This window comes from Pinus tabuliformis, chromosome 9 (assembly GCF_031772625.1).
Source record: "Pinus tabuliformis cultivar Carrire ecotype Pingquan chromosome 9, CPIR1, whole genome shotgun sequence".
NCBI lineage: Eukaryota > Viridiplantae > Streptophyta > Pinopsida > Pinales > Pinaceae > Pinus > Pinus tabuliformis.
The window spans coordinates 1,005,730,748-1,005,752,234 of record NC_142307.1 but is presented as its reverse complement, the minus strand read 5'-3'; positions in this window follow the sequence as shown (position 1 = coordinate 1,005,752,234).

Below are 21,487 nucleotides of genomic sequence, written 5' to 3'. Positions count from 1 at the left end.
GGGATGTAAATCAAGCTTGTCCGAAAGAAAACTACCCTACACCCTTCATTGACCAGAGAATTGATGAATGCGCTGGATGTGAAATCTTCTCATTTATGGATGGATTTTCCGGGTATAATCAAATAAATATCCGCCCACAGGACCAGTCAAAGACTGCATTTATTTGTCCGTGGGGCACATTTGCATATCGCAAGCTACCCTTTGGTTTAAAGAACGCAGGGAAAACATTTCATAGGGCAATGAATTATGCCTTCCATGACATCAAAAACATCGTTCAACCATATCTCGATGATCTTACAGCTCATTCGCGAAATTGGACCGATCATCCGCAGCATTTGAGAGCGATATTTCTACGTTGCCGACACTACAAGATACGACTCAATCCACACAAATGTGTATTCTATGTCAGTTCTGGTCGTTTACTTGGCTTTGTGGTCTCAAAAGACGGGATTCATCTTGGCCCATGTAAGGTTCAGGCAATCATTAATTTGCCTCCACCTTCAATTTTGCTTCAGATTCAGAAACTCCAAGGGAAAGCAAACTTTCTGAGGAGGTTCATTCCAAATTACGCCGAACTTGCTAAAGGTTATACTCATCTATTGAAGAAATAAGTACCCTTCGTCTGGGATCAGGTCGCGCAAGCTTCCTTTGATGCTTTAAAATAATCCCTAATAAAAGAATCATTAATGTAAGCTCCTGATTATCAAAAAGACTTTAACCTATATCTAGCTGCAGTGGATACAACCATCGCAATGGTTTTAGTTCAAGAAGACAATGGAATTGAACATCCTATATATTATTTAAGTAGAAGCTTAAATGATATAGAAAGAAAGTACTCCTACGTTGAAAAGCTAGCTCTCGCAGTTGTTCAAGCGATACAAAGATTTCGACACAATATCCTCTTTCGAAAAACTACCATTCTATCAGATTGCAACCCCATGACTTATATATTGTCGCGACAGTTGCTAGGGGTCAAATATTAAAAATGGATAGCAATTCTACAAGAGTTTGATCTAGAATTTATAAAATCCAAATCGAAGAAATCCCTGGTCTTCGCGGAGTTACTATGCGATCTCCCATCGTCGTCCAATGATGTAACATTAGAAGAAGAAATCGTAGACGAATCTTTGTTTCTATTATCTTCAAGAAATCCGTGGTATGGAGACATAATAATATATCTCAAAACCCAAACATATAGGTCTAATACCTCCCGCTCTGAACAACGACGCATTCGATACCAAGCAAAAGACTACATGATCGTTGGTGATACACTTTACCATCGTGGTGTCGATACAGTTCTGAGGAGGTGCCTCACCCAAGAGGAGGCCAAAAAAGTCCTGAATGATTTCCATTCAGGCGCGTGTGGGGGGCATCAATCTGATTACGCTACTGTGAAAAATATTTTACGAGCAGGATACTTCTGGCCAACAATGTTTAAATATTGCATAACCACAGTCAGAAGTTGCCATGCATGTCAAATCTTTGATCGAAAAACCAGAATACCACCCGCACCTCTACAACTAGTAGTTGCTATTGGGCCATTATCCAAATGGGGCATAGATTTCATGACATGTAACCCCACCTCGGCTGGGGGGAATGGGTATATTATAGTCGCAGTAGACTATTTTACCAAATGGGCCGAGGCGATGCCTACATTAAACAACAGCGGTGAAACGACTGCCCTCTTCTTTTTCAATCATGTAGTCTCCAAATTCGATGTTCCACAGGCCATAGTCACAGATCATGGATCGCATTTTCGCAATCACATGATGGTTGAGTTGGCTGCCAAGTTAGGGTTGTCCCACGACAGCTCTACTCCATATTATCCGCAAGCTAATGGACAAGTTGAGGCAATCAACAAGGTCCTAAAGCGGATGATGCAAAGGATGATTGGAGTCCACAAAAGGAGTTGGTACCTGATCCTGTACTCTGCCTTGTGGGCATACTGGACATCAGTGAGGAATGCAACCAGGTTTACACCCTTTCAATTGGTGTATGGCCTGGAAGCAATCTTACTGGTTCAGCGCTAAATCTCGTCCCTCAAACTCGCAGTTGATCTTCTCCCCGGAACTCCGGAAGAAGAGGCTCGTTTCTTGGAACTAATCCAATTGGATGAAACCTGTCATGATGCCGCTTTGACTAATGAAGCCCATAAGAAATGAGTCAAGGTGTAGTTCGACAAGAATGTCAAACCCCGTGTCTTCTCAAAAGGTGACCTGGTCTTACTTTACGACCAGGAATCCGACAAATTGGGAGCAGGTAAGATCAAATCTTTGTGGATGGGCCCCTATATTTTTAAATGTGTATTAGCAAAAGGAGCCTACGAGTTAGTAGATGATGATGGGATTCCACTGGCGCAACCTCGCAACGGGTTGTACCTTAAGCGTTACTATGCTTGACTCAAGATAGTAACCCCTATGCTTTTGTTACATTTTTTTTTTTGCTAAGGGTAATTGTTTTGGTTAAGTGATCCGCTTTTACATTTGTTGCAGATGTCAGACCTATCGGAATCATTTGTTGGATATTCCAACGGAGCAAGTTGTAGTTCGCGGAACCTATCTTCTGCAACTTGGACCATCTTCGATCCAAGCGGCAAGTTAGTGAGCTTCAGAGGGGTATGTATTGGTCAGTTGATAGAGCTCCTCTCTGATGCCATTACGCATGGCATACGCCGAATAGTCATCAGGCTAGACTCACAACTCGTCATCATACAGCTCACTGGTATTTACTCCGTACGGAATCCAGCTATCTATCGCATGTTCCTAAGGGTCAAGATTTTGGAAAGGCAGTTTGATTCTATTCAATATCAGCATATTTCCATAAACTTAAACACATTAACAGACTTATTGGTAAATTATGTGTTAGATAGACATTTGCAAAATTTATAAAAGAAGCATTTCATCAAATGTTTACATCAAGATCACGTAACTCAACCAAAATAAAGCTCTGAAAATAAAAAAAAAATAAAAAAATATATATATATATATATATATATATATATATATATATATATATATATATATATATATATATATATATATATATATATATATATATAACTGTTTATGGTTCATACATAATGTTCTGTAACCAGGACAAAATCGGTCAAATGACCCAAAACTCAAAATGCTAGGGGGCACCCTAGTCTAATGATGCTGGTGATAACAAGTCACCGCCTATGCAATCATGCGTAAAAGCCTATTCCATCGACTCGGTACACCAGTAGTATGTCGCTGCAACCTTAGGGGCAGCTCGTCGGTCCTCACGTCTAAAATACCGAGAGTGAGGCCCTCGACCTAATCCTGCAATGTTGAAAGAGTCTCAGCCACATCAAGGTCGCGCAGGATAACCCTACCCACAACCTCTCCTGCTGGAGCGGCAGCTAGTACTCTCAGATGTACTACTAGCCGAACTGGTCCAATATCTGCATGAGCACATGAGTTTTGATTAGTCCTGATAGAAGAAAGCACAAGAACATTATAAAAAGAAATGATGAATAGAGATATGGTCAGAGAATTTACCGATAGCACCCCACTGCTCACCAGCCGGCAATACCAAATCCGGGTCACCCCGGAAATCCATACCAACATATGGATACTCGGAAAAAACCATCTCCTGACGGTTGAACCACTCAAAAAAGGTATCAGAAAAGGAAGCCTGGGACTGACCAGCATGTCGGGCCATAAGGTCGCCCCATCTCTGCATCCGTGGCTCAGTCGGTAGAGGTAAGCCAAGTGAGATGTACTAAGGCTGCATCAGTGGGATCTTTTCCAAGGCGAAAGTGGTCAAAATAAAATCATAGCCGAAATTCTTCAACTTTCCATTTTTTACCTTGGTCAGTTGTTCTTTCATCACAAGGAGTACTACGTCACACCAATTGAACAGCTTTGGTTCAAGGCATTCCAAGGCGTACTACATATAGGACCTGTTAGCCACGTGAGGAGCTGCACTACCAGCCAGTCTAGTGAAAGTGAACAGAATGGTCCTCAAGGACTGGTCATTGACATCTCGGATGTTGATCTTACCGTCCCTACTCGGCTGAGATCCCTCTTTGAAAAACTGGCGAATATAATCTCTCACGGATTCGCCCCCACGAGCGGAACCTGATAGTGAAAGAGGGGCACCACGACTCGATAAACCGGTCAAAAAATAGATGTCCACGACAATCAAGGGGATAGATTTGCCTCTGATATGAAACACCTGGTTGGTAGGATCCCAGGCATGGAGAAAATATTGCAACAAGTTGATTTGTTGCCTCATGCTAGAAATGCGGAAAAACTTGAACAGGCCACAGTTCCGCAGTGTAGTTACCGTAACCGGATCATGTAGAGCAAGCATGTCCTCTTCTTCATGCTCACGTTCTCACCATGTAACAACCATTTTTCTCCGATAAATCTCTGCAAAACAAGAAAGAGAAGAGTCAGGATCCTGATTTGGCAAAAAAAGGCAAAAATCCCATGAGAAAACAGTGCAAAAACTTCCCTTCTCGCGGCCATCGCACCCCTAGCAGTGTACTGGGTGGGATGCATACTGACTGGCCAATGGCCAAGCCAGTATGCATCGCACCTTTCGATATAGAAAGGGTGTGATGGAGCCAGGGTGAATTTTTCAAACCCGAGAGGCTCAGAAAAACAGGAAAACATGCACAGAATTCAAAAAGGAAGGAATGCAACTGAAGAGCTCAGGTTTATTTCCTACCTGGTCCAGACGACACCGAGAATCATCCACATAATCTCTCGAAATCATCTAGTGAAAATGAAGGGGGAAAAGCACCTCCAGAGCTCCAACAAACCAAAGTTCAAATGAAATGGTAAAATGAGGGGTAAAAAACCACTTTTAAATTACTTTTCACGTAATTCGAGTAAAATATTAGTGTTTTAACTCATTTTGAAACATATATTGTTCATTTCTAATCGGTTTGATGAAGCAATTGAACAGGCGATGCAACCTTTCAAGGATCAAAGTGATTAACGGTGAAATTAAATCAATGACCATTATCACGAGCAGTTTTTATGTGGAGTTCAAGCTCGTTAAAAATTAAACATAAGCAATGAGCGAACTTTCCCCCAAAGTTTAAGCTCATGAAAATATGAACCAATTTCCGGTAAATAACCATTGTGAATGCATTATCATTAGCTGTTGAGCCCTGGTCATGTTCTCATCATCACCTCCACTCTGTTTTAGCCGATCATTCACCTCCATTTGATTGTTTACCCCTTTTGAGGAACAACTACGAAGAGTGATCCTGTTAGCCATCCTTGTGACACTGCCATGATTGGAAAATTCCAAACCTTACTTGGAATCAGTTGCTACCCAAAATTATCACTCGTTCCTCAAAAACGAGTCTCCTTTAAGCTCTTTTCTCCTGACTCATAAAAAATTAAAAGATTGCCGAGCGATTGGCCTCTCCAGCTCGTTAAAGTGACCAGAAGTGCTATCCCTCCTCTAGATTTTAATCTTTTTGGACCTGAGGGATTATTACCCAAAAAGATCAAGCGCTTGTTTTGTTCGGCTTGTTAAAATTACTGAAAGTTCATCCCTTTTGTATTATTTTATACTTTTTCGGACTTAAGGGATTATATGACGAAAAAGGATTATTGGAGTTTCCTTTATGTCCCTTTCAGACTCTCTAAAATTGAAAAGGACCAAGTTATCTTTGTTGTTAAACTCGTTAAAACCGAATAGCGACAAACTTGTCCATACAGACAAGAACGAGTTTCACTGTCGCTAGGCTCGTTAAAATATAGCGACAGGTTTGCCCGAAGGGCAAATTATAGAACAAGAATATGTTATCCTCCTGAAGCTTGACAAAAATAAAGAGACTGGTCAGCAATGACTAGGAAAAATTGGGAAGAAAACTTGAAGAAAATTTATTGGTAGCAAGTCACTCTTGAACATGACACTTTCACTCCGCATCTGAGTCGGGTTGGGTTGTTCCGTTCACTGATCATATCACCATTGGTCCATCACACCATCCATATTTGGGGTTAACGCTACCAATCCATGTCAGTGTCACTGGTATGTTCAAGAGAAGTCGCTCAAAGAATTCACCTGTGTCTCATCCACTGCAATACATTAATGCTCCATTCTTTCATGACCGCCACCCTGAACCTTGTATCATCAAATCGTTTTCACCTCCAAAATCATTTACTCCATTCCGTGTCGTAGATGTGGGATTCATTAAGGCCCTCCTACGGCGGGTCGCTTCTTGTTGACATCAGCTCATTATCCAAGAAGTCGACTTAGGAACAACCCTTTCAGTACTTTGAAGCTTGCATGCCTCAATGGAAATTTTCTCACTTTCGATGACAGGTTTACATCAATGGCCTTCGACCGAAAGATTTTGCGTGGTGTTCGACGCCAAGTCCCTTATTCACACCATGCGAATTGTACTGTAGTACCTTGAGGGTCATCATCATTATCGGTGATTCTTCTCGCGCCTGTTAACAGCTTACATCATTGGCTGGTAATCTGGCGATGTCTTTCCATGTTCGACTCCAAAACATCTTTCACATGGATCGACTTGTACTCCGAGTGAAGATTGAACGAGTTTAAAGACCCCAGATCTAGTTTCATCCATCAGGGCTGCGATATATTTAGGAAAATAAAGATCAAATGTACATTGTTGCTGCACAGATGATCATCCGAATCAAAGGATGATGACTCTATTAGAATCATCAGTCCACCGCATAGATGGTTGTCTGTCTTATGTACATGGAAATGAATTTATAAAGTTGAGCATGGGAATGCCCGCCTCAGCTAGATCATGAAAAATATTATGAAGATAATGTATTGTATTGTATCTTATTACAGGTCGCCTTCCAGCTCGAAAAAACTTCAGATCCTCATGATAAAGCATTTCACCCGACATCAAAAGATTAACGACCTCATGCTTTAGCGGGCAACTGTTATAGACATTTTTGGGCACTATAACCCCAATCAAACATGTCCATAAACCAAGGGCTCCTAAGTCCCTAAAAGTGTTGTTCCATACCCTGAAAGAACAAGGTCAGCTGATTACATCATCTCCTAGAAGTTCTCCATGAAAAACTGCTCAGAACTGGTCAAAACTGGACCGTCTCACCTACTCCATGGTCAAAGTGTGATGCATCCCACCTAATGCACACGGGAGGTGCGATGCATACTTAAAATACCTTCTATGGGGTGTGATGGGCAAGAGTGGACAAATGGCAGAGACAGTTTGTGTGGTGGATGATCATGGAATCTTCCAGAAACTTCTCCTGTGAAACTTGCCTCTCTGAATTCGCCCAAGGATGCGTAAGAGATCATCAATCTCCAAGTGGAATCAAGAACTATCAGAGAGAGGACACTAATCAAAATCCCAGAAGTTGACTCACCCCCTTGCAATCATCTAAATATGGATCCCTCATCCCAGAGATCCAGAGGCTGGAATTTTGTATCTTGTAAGGAAGTGTTGTTGGTTTCTTGTTGGAATATCATAGTGTTGGGTGATCTAAGCTTTTCATGAGGTGAAAGAAGGGCTTTCATGCTGGAGGGTGACGCTGGGTCAGAACAATTGGTTGTAATCCTCTTTCCTTATTCTTGATATTAATAAAGTTGTTCAAGTTTTCCTCCACATTCTTGTATGTTTGATGATATATGCATTTGTGTGGTCAATATACATCTGGTCCTATACTGTTTATGATTGTAGATCTCTGTTCTTCGATAGTATTATGCTACTTTTCTTCCACATGTGCTCTTTGAAGCTGGGTAGACGAAGGAGAAGCGGCAAGGATCTTTCAGAAGGGAGAGGAATCGAGCAAGGAACCAAGCGCAAGACTAAGTTTGGTGTCCTTCATTCCACTCTTATCTACTTCTAATAAAGGGAAACGAAAGTAGTTTTAGTTTGTTTGTTTCTAAGATAGCTACCAGTCTTAGTGGGACTAGCAACTCCAAGTGGACAATAGATTTCCCGATAACAGCAATGACCTTGGTAATGACTATGGGGTGATATCAGTGCCCTTACCCAAGGGAGGTTCACAGAAGTTAAGATATCTAATCAAAATTTATTATTATAGTGTTAGGATATGAAACTTTTAATTATCATGTTACAAGATGGAAATTGCATTATCCCTGTGTCTATATACATATCTAGGAAAGAATAAAAAAACAAAAAAATTAGTGTAAAATCCTAGGTGTGTGACAAAATGGTACTAGAGGAAGTTCAAAATGGGACTTGAAGGAACCACCACAATAATTAAGTAGAAATATGCATAATTAAATATTGGTTTAATTGATGAACTATTAACACCTATTTGTGTTGACTATAAGGTATTCTAGTGAAGCAAGCTACCACAACATGGAAAAGGATCCCCCTTCAGCTATAGCATAAAGAGAGGAATTATTTGTTGAGTTAGGGAATGAAAGTACCCCACCCCCGTTTCAATTTATGGATATTATTAGAAGTTTAGAGCAAGAGTTGGCTCACCTCAAGAATAACAATGAGCGAGTGTTAAAGACTAGTGAAGAACATGAAAGTATGATTTGGGACTTAAATGAAAATTCTAGCCATAGAATAATAGAAATTGAAACACAAAAAAGGAAAAATATTGAAATGGAAACAAAGAAGTTTGTGAGTGGGGAAAAATCGGACAAAACATATCCAAAAATGCAGAAGAAAAAGAAGAATGTAGAACTGCAAGAAGAGTATAGAAAAATAAATCCTCCTATTTTTTATGGGGAAAAGGAGGAGGATGCAGAAGCATGGCTCCTTAACATGAATTTTTTTTTATGTTTATGAGTATGAGAATAATTTGAAGGCCATATTAGCCATTTATCAGCTACAAGCCAAAGTTGCTCCCTGGTGGGAAGAGGGAAAAGCGTGCATATGTTGGAAGACAAGACAATTTCTTAAGAGGAATTCGAGAAACAATTTAAGTCTTGATATTTGAATGAACGATATTATGATGATCGCGCCAAGGAGTTCCATATGTTAAGGTTGGGGTAACTAACTATGGATGAGTTTGTACTTGTTGCAATATGTTCCCTACATTAAAGAAGAGAAAGCCAAGGTACAATGATTTGTGAATTATTTACCTACCATTTATAAGGAAAGGATTGAGTTCGACAATCCTAAGACTATGGTTGAGGAAGTAAGAAAAGAAAGATTATGCTACCAACAGTTTAAGAATAGGGGTGAAGGTTCAAAACTTTGGCAAACTAAAGATAGAAATTAAGTTTTAATGGATTCAAAAAGACAAGACCCTTCCTATCTTAAATTTTTCGGGAAGGACCATCAGCAGAAGAAGTTCAGCAGGGGAAATGTAAATTAGTTGGTACAATCTCAAACTGGGTCTAAACCTATGGATTTGAACAGTAAAAAGAGCAGTGGGATCAAGGAAAAAAACCACTGAAATGTTGGGGATGTGGGGAGCCCCATCTATTGAGATATTTTCCACATAATCCCAGGTTAATAATAAATATTCAAGTTGTCCACAAGGCCACAACTGTAAATGATATTGCGAGAAACATTCCAAGAATAAGTGCAGCCATGGAAGATAGATAAGCAGAGCACCAATTGACAATGATTGAGATAGAAGGTACCATTTTGAAACAACATGTTTCTATATTAATTGACCCAAGGGCTATTTTTAGTTACATTAGTCCACAGGTTGCAGAAAACTCCAAACTGAAAAAATTTAAAACTGCATAGCTAGTACAATTGGAAACTAGCACATAAAAAAGGGTAATAAGCCAAGTAAGAGATTGTCATATTAAATTAAATATAAATTACACTGAATTCAATTAAATATACTCCCTTTAGGATCTTATGACATGTTAATAGGCATGGATTGGCTGGAAAAATAGGGAGCTATCATAGATTTAGAGAAAACAGTAAATTGTATGAGTCAAGATAGACAAAATCAAGCAATTAAATGCATATCAAAGCTCATATTAGTCAGACACATTTCATCTTTACAAATGAAAAAGAATGCATGGAAAGGATTCCACTTATTTATGGTGCATGTAGAAATAAACAAACAACAAACAGAAAATAAAAACGTAGAGACTTTGCTAATCATAAAGGAATTTTGGGAAGGTTTTCTAGAGGAAATCCTAGACTTACCTCCTTGTAAAGATATAGATTTTTAAATTGATTTGGTACCCAACGTAGCTCTAGTGTCTATAGCCACTTACAAAATGAGTGCATATGGGTTATTAGAGCTAAAAATGCAGTTACCCGAATTACTAGACAAGGGCTATATTAGACCTAGTGTATCACCGTGGCAGACTCCTATATTATTTGTCAAGAAGAAGGATGACACATTTAGAATGTGCATTCATTACTGACAATTGAACAAGTTTACCATTAAAAAAAATACCCATTGCCCCATATTTATGATCTCTTTGATCAAGTGAGGGGGGCAACTATTTTTTCAAATTTTGATTTAAGGACTGGGTATCATAAGTTGAGAATAAAAGATGAATATATTCACAATAAAACCTTTTGGACTAGGTATGGTCACTATGAATTTGTAGTGTTACCATTTGGCCTCACTATTGCACCATCAACCTTTATGTGCTTAATGAACGTGTACTAAATAAGTACATTGATAAATTTGTGTTGGTATTTATAGATGATATTCTAGTGTATTCTAAGAATGAAGAAGAACACAAAGAACATTTGGGATTAGTATTGGAAACTCTAAAAGAAAATTAGTTATATAGTAAATTTAGTAAATGTGAGTTTTATAAGGATAAAATACAATATTTGGTCCATGTTATTTCAAAGGAAGGATTACTTGTTGACCCTGAGAAGGTTAGGGCTATTTTAAATTGGCCTAAAGAAAAGGAAGTGGTCCGTTAATTTATGGAAATTACTAGATATTAGCGAAGATTTGTAGAATGATTCTCTAAACTAGCCTACCCTATTACATCCTTACAAAAAGGATAAAAAATTGAGTGGATAACTAAGTGTCAGGAAAATTTTGACAAGTTGAAACACTTACTTAGTGTGGCGCCTATCCTAAAGATTATAGACCCAAATAAAATAAAAAATTGTTTACACGTATGCTTGTTTGGAAGGTCTAGGGATATTTTTGATGCAGGAAAACTCAGTAGTAGCTTATGAGTATAGAAAGTTGAAAACACATGACTATGCAATATATGATCTAGAACTAACCGTTGTAATACATTCTCTAAAAATGTCGAGACACTATTTATTAGGGAAGAAGTTTACTTTAGTAATAGATCATATAAGTCTGAAATACTTTTTTAGCCAACCAGATCTTAATTCCAAACAAGCTAGGTGGATGGCGTTCCTTAGTGGGTTTGAGTTTGACATTAAACACATAAAAGGAAAGGAAAACAACATAGAATATGCTTTAAGTAGAAAGGCACATGATGTAATGGAGATAGCTATTAGAAATGTTAGTACAGATTCTATCGAACAGATTAAACATTCAATAGTACAAAGAGATCCTAAATATTTGGAAACTCAACATAAATTTCAGCCAACAGAAATTCCGAGTTATGTTGAAAACTCTGAAAAATTATTAGTTTATAGAAATAGATTATATGTCCGCAATGAGAATACTCTAAAACAAATGGTACTAGATGAGTATCATAAGAAACCGCATGTGAGACACCCCGGGTATCAAAATATGGTAACAATGCTAAGAAAAAAATTCTTTTGTCCGGGTATGAAAAAGGAGGTGGCAGAATATTTATCAAAATGCTTACAATGTGAGCAAGTGAAGGTACAACACCAACACCCCGCTAGATTGTTGAATCCACTCCTTGTCCCTGATGGAAGTTGGAAGTGATGTCTTTAGACTTCATCACAAGATTACCAAGGACCAAAAGACAACATGGTTCCATTATGGTAGTGATATACACCTTAAGTGAAGTAGCAAGCTTCATACCTATAAATTCTGATTTTGGGACAACACAGATTGCCCATATTTTCATGAAGAAGATTTTCTAATTACATGAAGTGCCAAAGATGGTAGTGTTAGATAGAGATGCTAAATTTACCTCCAAATTTTTAAAATATTTATTTGGGGGTATGGGAACTCAACTAAATTTTAGCAAAACTTATCACCCTCAAACGAATGGTCAAACAGAGAGAATGAATCATATTTTGGACGATATGATGAGAATGTATGTCATAGACAGACCTACCAAATGGGAGGTTTTTCTGCACTTAGCAGAATTTTCTTACAACAATAATTATCAAGCTTTAATAAAATTGAGTCCTTTTGAATCCATGTATGGTAGAAAATTCTATACACCTCTTAGTTAGAGTCAACAAAAAAATATATTAGTATTAGGACTAGACACTTTGCAGGAAATGGAGAAAGTGGTACGAAGGATTATACTGAACATAAAAGGCTTCCCAGGATAAGCAGAAAAACCATGCAAATAGGAAAAGAAAACACAGGGAATTTAAGATTGGATATCATGTTTACTTAAGGGTGAAGTTGAGGAAAATTACTCTAAGGACTAAAACCTGTACCTAACTAGCACCATCATTCTGTGGGCATTTTGAGGTTTTGGACAAAATTGGGACAATAACTTATCAACTTGCACTACCTAACCATATTAAAGTGCATAATGTTTTTCATGTATCTTTGCTAAAGAAATATGTGCATGATAATTATCATATAATTGATTGGAATTTGATACAAGTCGAACCAGAAGGATATTTCCTTCTAGAGCCACTATGTATACTAGATCAAAAAGAGATCTTACTCAGGAAGTGAGTCATCATTCGGGTTAAAGTGCAGTGGAAGCACTTTACCCCCAAAGAAGCCACATTGGAGTGGGAGGACTACATGCAAAAGACATATCCAACATTTTTTGAGAGGGAAGCGGCTAGGAAATGAACATCGGGGATCGTATAAATAAAAGGAGGGAAAGATGTACCCCTTTGTTTTTGTAATAATTTTTTCTTTAGACTGAGTTATGTTGGACTTGATGGTAGAAAAGCCATGATTGGTTAAAACAAAATAAAATTAATTAGTAAAGTTATTATGGTGATATAATAAGTAAATTTAAGTAATAAATAAAAGGGTTGGAACCACTTGGGAGTGAAACACTAGAGTTAAGAGATTATTGCCAAGAGAAAAAAAAGAGATAAATCTTCCATAAGAAAGACTCCTAAAAATCCCCAGGATACATTGGATAAGAATCAATGAGATAGGAGACAAAGATCCATTAAATCACTTAACTCGATAAAAATGCTAAGCAGGGGTGGAATAAAGTGTAGCGAGAGAGAAAAGCGGGATTTAAAGAAGAAGAAAAAAAGGCCTAGGCAAGTGGATTGGAAGAAAATATATAAAATACATAATCAAGGGACCAAAGAGGTTGTTGATTCCTTTGGCAACTTATCTCAACTCGGGGGGAACTAGTGGATTAGTTCATGGTTGGGAGGATAGTGGTGTCTCCAAGTGTAGTTCCAATAGTGTTTACGGTTAGCGAATCTGTTTGTGTTATTTCCTTTGATTAGGGTACCTATAGGAAATGTGTTTGTCTTATTTCTTTTGAAGGAGTACTAGCAGATATTATTTATTATGGTTAGGGAATTTGTTTGTGGTTATTTCTTATGAATAGTATATCGGGAGATAATACTTGAATATATATTTTAGAATTAACATGATGGAATTTGTATGAGTGATTATAATAAAATTCTAAATAAATAAATAAAAATAGTGGGTTACAACTATGTAAATGTGTGAACTGACATGGTAAAATTTCTCGGGAATTAGGAATATGAAGTACATTAAAGAATCATAAGATAAAACTACACATGAAGTCCTATAAAGTGATGATGTAGGGTGCAATAAGATTATTTTTATGGAGAAAAAAAATAATAACAACTAGAATGTTGAGAGAATAAGATAATCAAGAGTCGCTTAGAGGAATTGACAAGGTTACGTATAGTCACTACAACCCGTGTCTTGTTAAAAGTTGGGAATATTGGGAAAGATGGTGGGTGTGAGGCTCAAACTAGCTAAATCATATTTAGCTAGCAAAGATAAGATGGAAAATCTTACGGAACCTAGTGGAAAAACTAAAACAATAAGTCGTATACACAGAACCCACTCGTGCTTTTTCGACTACAAAGGAAATTATTCTTAAAATCCAAAGAAAGGAAAATTAGTTCTGGATAGGTTGCTCATATTTAAGGATAAAATATGGGAAGTAAATAAACCCAATGCTTCACTCCAGTCAAATTATATTGAAAATTTTATCATTGGTTAATAAATTTAAATGACTTAATATTGAAACTTTCAGAGTGAATATTACAACACCGACTTATAATTTAGACAGTTGTAACACAAATAGAATCATTCCAAACCTATGATAAAACGTCTTACTAGTTCCAAACCAAGCGTAACAACTATTTAAAGAAGTACATATTACTTTTCTCAAACAAAATCGACATTTGATATGATAATCACATTTCCCCAATTAAAACAACGAAAACGATGAGAGAATATTCATACAAATACAAAAATTTCATTATGGGAAACTAATAAATTCATAGATTTGTAGCAGAGTTATAACCTCTCTGAAAACTATAACAGTGATATAATACATATTTTTCTAAATAATGTGCATAAGAAAATAGAGATAGTCGTTATAACTATGAAACCCCAGTTAGGGGAAAATTCTATAATCACGGTAAAAAAAAATGGATGAACATCAGGGAGAAAATTGTTGAAGAATCTAGGGCAAAGTAGTGTAGTGTGATTCTTTGTTACTTGATAACAATTTGTGGAGTCTTTTTACTTTTCTTGTTAGCTTATTCTTCTTCTTATTATTAGTGCATATGTTTGTAATCAAAACAAAAAAACAAGATCACAAGATGTTGGCTCTCTATCAAGGCCAAAACCTCTCTTCTCTTGAGAGGAAAACCATTTAGTGAATTTCTCTTATTGAAGCTTCTATTGATCAATGCCAAAACTTGAACCCCTGACAAAGAGATCCTCCAAGCATAATTCAAGTCCTTCCTTCTTTCTGCACCTTATTCCCCGACACTTCTTCCGGCATTTCGTCCTCCTTCTTCCAACACTTCTTTCTCTTACTATGAATCTTGTCTAGAGATAGACCTTCTTTGAGTGAGTCTTCTAGATAAGATGTTCTTCTTCTATCCCTTGCTCAAGTATACTTCAACTTTGACCAACCAAAATCCTTCTTGAGTGTATGACTACTCTGTTGTTCTGTTGCCCTAGTTTCTTCCACATGTGGGAGTATTATTGGTGGTATCTTCCCTTCTCTTCTTCGCTTGAGTGCCTTTCTTCCATGCTGGAGTAGGAGGCCTTGTAGGCCTAGTTACTAGCCCAAACAAGGAAGAATATATAATTGTGATCTCACTGTTGTTATAGCCACAAATTGTCCTTCATTTCCTCACACGTGTGACTATGTATACCCTAGAAAACAGTCCTTTACCTTCATTGGCCTTTCCCCTTACATCGCTTCCCTAGTAGACCTTTTTCCCTGGCTTCCTTTGTTCTTTTTATCCTCTCCTTTTCTTGTGGATTTTAGAGCTTGAGTAGTACTTTGAATTTGGAGTGGAAAACCTCTATAAATAGAGGATTTTCCCTCCATTTAGACCGACTTGGTTGATTGTTTGTAGGCCGACTTGTACTCTTAATTGTAGGCCGACTTTGAGGGCAGTTTGGTGGCTGATTTTTTGAGAAGTTTTCAGATAGTTTCCATGGTGTTGTAGCATGCTTGAAGGATCTTCTTAATGGTGCCATAACATAGCAGTGGACTTGACTTTTCTTGGAGGTTTTTCCCTTTAACTTTAATATATATATGTACATGGTGTAACATGCCCGTAAGGCCTTCAACATTTCCTTTTGACTATTTTACTCACCTATAACACTTTGAAATGTGCTAGACCTAATTCAATGAGAAAGAAACTCATTGAAATATATTATAAAATAATATCTCTTTTCTTGAATAAGTACAAATATCGAAAGTACATTTATGAAGACCGAACCTAGTTACACTTTCCTTCAACACCCCCTCTTAACTAGGGAGGTATTCATACAAAATTACAATGTGTTTAGCTATTATCAATCTTGAATAATTCACATAATAGAAACTTGATTAGCAATCCATCTGTTATATCATCATATCCATCAGCATTTTCATAGTGCAAGGCCTTGACTAACAGCTCCATCCCTTTATGATACCATAAGCTACAATTCTAGTGAGACCAATGATTTATAGACACATTCGTCATTGTCTCTCAAGGTACATACCCACCTGGGTGTTCTCTAAGTATGACCTTCTAGGACTATTCTTATCTTGGGTTCCCAGCCCTCAACGAATATCGGTCCTCTTGCCTACTCTTGTCCTGAATGCCCTACACATCCTCAGAGAGTATCGAATTCCAAATGATTATCCAATCCTCCCATTCTTTCTTCCCAAGTGGAGACAAGAATTTTGTGTCTATCTTGTGTCTACATTTCCATTCATGGCCTTCATCTAGACTTACGACTGTTAGCCCTAGTCTAGTGCATGACCCATGAAATGGAAAACACAATTGTCACTCCTTTGTTATCAGGGTTGATTCTAAACTCCCTCTTGATCAGGGAACTGTCAGAGCTCCCTCTTAATTGTGGACTCTTTCCTTCATCAGCATCTTCTTCTTTGTGGGTCCTTCAACTACTTTATCTCCTTCTTTTCTTGATGTCATGAAGCCTTTGTTCAAACTTCGTCTAGGTAGGGCACCATCCATCAATCACTTTCCTCCCTGGTTTGTCATGTCATTGATTCCTTCGAGGAAAGTGGCTTTCATGTCATACATCAGGTTTTCTTTTCATCCTAGCTACTCCCTTTTCATCTTGCCCATGCTTCAGAATATTCTTCTCATGGATGTTTCATTGTACTTTCTTGTTTACATGCTTAGAACTAGTAGCCCATCATGACTTCATCATGATATTGCTTCAGCGTTGCCTTTTGTTATTTGTTTTCTTCATCATGACATCTTCGTAGAGTAGAATCAGTTATCTGCATATTTTATATCTCCAAGGCATGTATAGGTGTCAAGGATCCTTTCTTTCTTTGTCAGAGTTGTCTTTCCTTCTTTCTGGAGATATATTCAAATCATTTTGTCAGATAGTGATTCTCGGTGATCATGGTGTTCTTCGCATGCTTGATCTCTTTCTGCATTTTCTTCTTCCTAGATAGATAGGTCAACCATCTTATGCTTCTTGTGAGAGAATTTCTTCTTGCTTCATAGTCAGCAATCTTATACTCCTTATGTGAGCATATTCCTTTGTTGACCTTCATTCAATTGTAGTACATGCCTTCGAGCATGTCATTGGTGAAAGAGGTTCTTTCATACTTTATCATGTTATAGAACTATCCCATGACTCAATAATATACAAATGATAACATTACTAAACTTTAATGCATACATACCTCACCTGGATTCTCCTTTGATCATCTGAGATTCTTGGTGTGGCCCTTCTTGCTTCATCTTAGCCTGCCTACATATCATCCTTTTCTTGAATCCCATGAATGGGTTTCCCAATGAGACATTTGCTTTGGTTCATGAACCTTCTTCTGAATATTCCATCATAGGATTTTAGAGAACCTTTCCTTGCAAATGTTTCTTCTATTTTGATGATGGAGGTCTTCTAAGATTCCTTTTTATGATCATTTTTCTTTAATTGTGGATGAGGTCCTATATTCCATATGCTTCTTCTACATGAATATCTTGAGCTATATCTTCCATGCTCCTATATTCTAGAAGATATTTCTAATCATGCATTTTTTTTCTTATCATAAATGCTATATCTTCATGAGTATCTAGAACTTTATGTACATCATGCTTCTAGATTCTAGAGGATGTTTCTATCCATTCAATTTTAATCTATTCCTACATTCTCCTACCCTATTGAAAACTTTAAAAGAAGTCTAGAAGTAAAGATTTTGATCAAGTCATAGTAGAGATCCGGAGGATCTTACATCTTTTGCTCCTTTCCTTCTTCTTTCATCTCTTGAGTTATGTGAGCTTCTTCCCTCTTTCTTTTGTTCCCGTTGTCCTTCTTAAGCTTAGGACAATTCCTTTTGTAGTGTCCATATTTTTGGCATCCAAAACATTTGATTTTGGACATATCTTTGTTGTTTTTCTTCATGGACTAAACATGCCAAATTTACCCATTCTTTTGGCCATGGTAGCAAATGCTTTCTCCTTTTATCCCACATATTCTTTTGCCTTAAGTCTGGTTTCCTTTGTTCTGCATAGATACTACATTTGACTAATAGTGGTTGCTTCCTTATCAGAATATATGCTTGATGTGAAGTTTCCCCACTCCTTAGGTAGAGCATTGAGTACCATAGTTTTCATTTCTCTATCACACATGAATTCCCTAAGCTCTTGAAGTTGATCTCTCATTTCAGAGATTTTCATTAAGCAGGGAGCCATTCCTTCCTTTATTATCTACATCTTGTATAATTCATTTCTTATAGATATTACTTCTCCGGTTGTGGATACCGAGAATAGATCTACTAGCTTATCACAAATTTATTTTGATGTCTCAAACTTGGAGACATAAGGAATGAGAGAGTCTTTGATTAATTCTATCAGAATCCTTTGAGCTCTTGTCTCATCCTTATTGTAATTGGATAAGGCTTGAATCTGTTCCTTAGTAGGGATAGTGATATTCCCTTTGAAATGTTCTAGGAGTTCTTTCTCCTTGAGTAGTAGATCAATCCTCTTCTTCCATGCAAGAAAGTTATTGGTACCTACCAATTTATTGCTTTCCTTGCAAAAAGACATTGATGTATATTCAAAAGGGGACATGTACTTACTTGATATATTTTGAGATGTGATGGATTTTATTCCTCCTTGAAGACTTGATGGCTTTCCTTCCTAGGATCTTTGATGTTCTTCAAGTGGACATGCTTGATGATGAGATTTTCTTGAAGACTTGTAGCTTGATGTAGGTCCTGCTTCAATCTGCTCTTCTTTGTAGGTACCTTTATGTAAGGCTTTTCTTCTAGCTTTGTAGACCTTATTGATGAATGATGGATTATATAAAATTCTTGATCTTGAAGTGATTGAGACTTCTAGGCTTGATGCTTCAACTTTGTAGATGATTCTCCTTGATGAGTGTTCTTGAGTTTCCCTTTCCTTGATGTGTCACCTTAGCTATGATACCATGTTGAAGATTCTAGTGCAAAGTAGTGTAGTGTGATTCTTCGTTACTTGATAACAATTTGTGGAGTCTTTTTACTTTTCTTATTAGATTATTCTTCTTCTTATTATTATTAGTGCACATGTGTGTACTTCATCACACTGCTACCAAAACACAAAAACAAGAACACAAGATGTTGGCTCTCTATCAGGGCCAAAACCTCTCTTCTCTTCAGAGGAAAACCCTTTAGTGAATTTCTCTTATTGAAGCTTCTATTAATCAATGTCAAACCATAGACCCCTGACAAAGAGATCCTCCAAGCACAAGTCATGTCCTTCCTTCTTTCTGCACCTTATTCCTCGACACTTCTTCCGACACTTTGTTCTCCGGCACTTCATCCTCCTTCTTCCGGCACTTCTTTCTCTTACTATGAATATTTTCTAGAGATAGACATTCTTTGAGTGAGTCTTATAGATAATATGTTCTTCTTCTATCCCTTTTTAAAGTACACATCAACTTTGACCAACCGAAATCCTTCTTGAGTGTATGATTGTTCTGTTGTTCCATTGCCCTAATTTATCACATGCATCGGAGGATTACTAGTGGTCTCTGCCCTTCTCTTCTTTGCTTGAGTGTCTTTCTTACACGCTGGATTAGGAGGGCTTCTAGGCCTAGTTACTAGCCCAAATAAGGAATAATATATAATTTTGATCTCACTGTTGTTATAGCCACAAACTATCCTTCATTTCCTCACACGTGTGACTGTGTATACCCTAGAAAATAGCCCTTTACCTTCGCTATTCTTTCTCCTTACTTCACTGACCTAGTAGACCCTTTTCATTGGCTTCCTTTATTCTTCTTATCCTCTCCTTTTCTTGCGGATTTCAGTGCTTGAGTAGTACATTGAATTTGGAGTGGTTAGCCTCTATAAATAGAGGATTGTCCCTCCATTTAGTCCGACTCGATTGACTGTTTGTAGGCTGACTTGTCCTCTTAATTATAGGCTAAATTTGAGGGAAGTTTGGTGGTTGATTTGTTGAGCAGTTGGATAGTTTCCATGGTGGTGTAGTTGGATAGTTTAAGGAGCTTCGTAATGGTGCCATAACATAGGGGTGTACTTGACTTTGCTTGGAGGTTTTTCCCTTTAACTTTAATATATATATGTGTGTGTGTGTGTGTGTACATGATGTAACATGTCCTTAAGGCCTTCAAAATTTCCTTTTGACTATTTGACTCACCTATATCACTTTGAAATGTGCTAGACTTAGTTCAATGAGGAAGAAACTCATTGACATATATTATAAAATAATATATCTTTTATTGAATAAGTAAAAATATCAAAAGTACATTTTGTTGGCATTATGACACAGGTTTGACGCTAGGACACAGGCGTTGTCCTTGATGGAAACTCACTCAAATGATAGATCAGGTCAAGCTCACAAAATGAAATAAAGAGAGGCATACGCAGGTTACTTTTGACCAAGTCGCGTGTACATGTGAGTTCGCAGACCAAAAGGTGTGTATGGGCGTACACATGCACTTTCACACAAAGAAAAGTGTGTACATGTTGGAAAACTTGGTTTGGTCTATGGTATTTGGTCCTTGGTATTTTGTATTGGTCTAAGGAATCTTGTCCAAAGTTTTGAGCCCAAGTATTTGGTCCAAGGTATTGATTCTAAGTAGTTTTGGACCATGGTATTGAGTAAGGCCTAAGAATATAAAAGGAGGAGGAGATCATTAGGCAAAGGCACTCAAGTATTGAATATATTATGAAGAGATAGATCTTGAATACTGGTCATTGGGTCATGGTGCATAGCTGGATCTGAATCAAGGAGGAACCTGAGCGCTTGAAGAAGGATAAGATCTATTGATGAGTCAAGATCTTAAGGCTTGAAGAGAAGTATCTTTATATGGTTTTGATCTTTTATTTGAATAACTGGCGCAAGTTGTAATATATAAATCTGATGATATGGGTATAACTGATGTCTGAATGGTTGTAAAGGTTAAATTATATCTTACAGATCTGTATGGAGGTTCAGTATAGCAAAGGTGCATATACACGTTGGTTCGACATTTCAAAACAACATATACACAGGTTTGCCTTGAGAAAAGTGCATATGCACATAGGCTCGACACATCGAAGTAGCGTACTCCACATAAAATATATTTTAGCTACTTTTGTTTTCTGTTGCAATGTTTTGGGTTTCGGATTGGGTTTTGGTTACTGTTATTGTATTCTAGTTACAACATTTAGAGAAGTGATTGTTTGATTTAGTTTTGGTTGGTACTAAGGAGATTGGTTGATGTAGATATACTTGATGTTTGATTGATGTTATTGATGGATCCAGTCTAAAAATTTATGA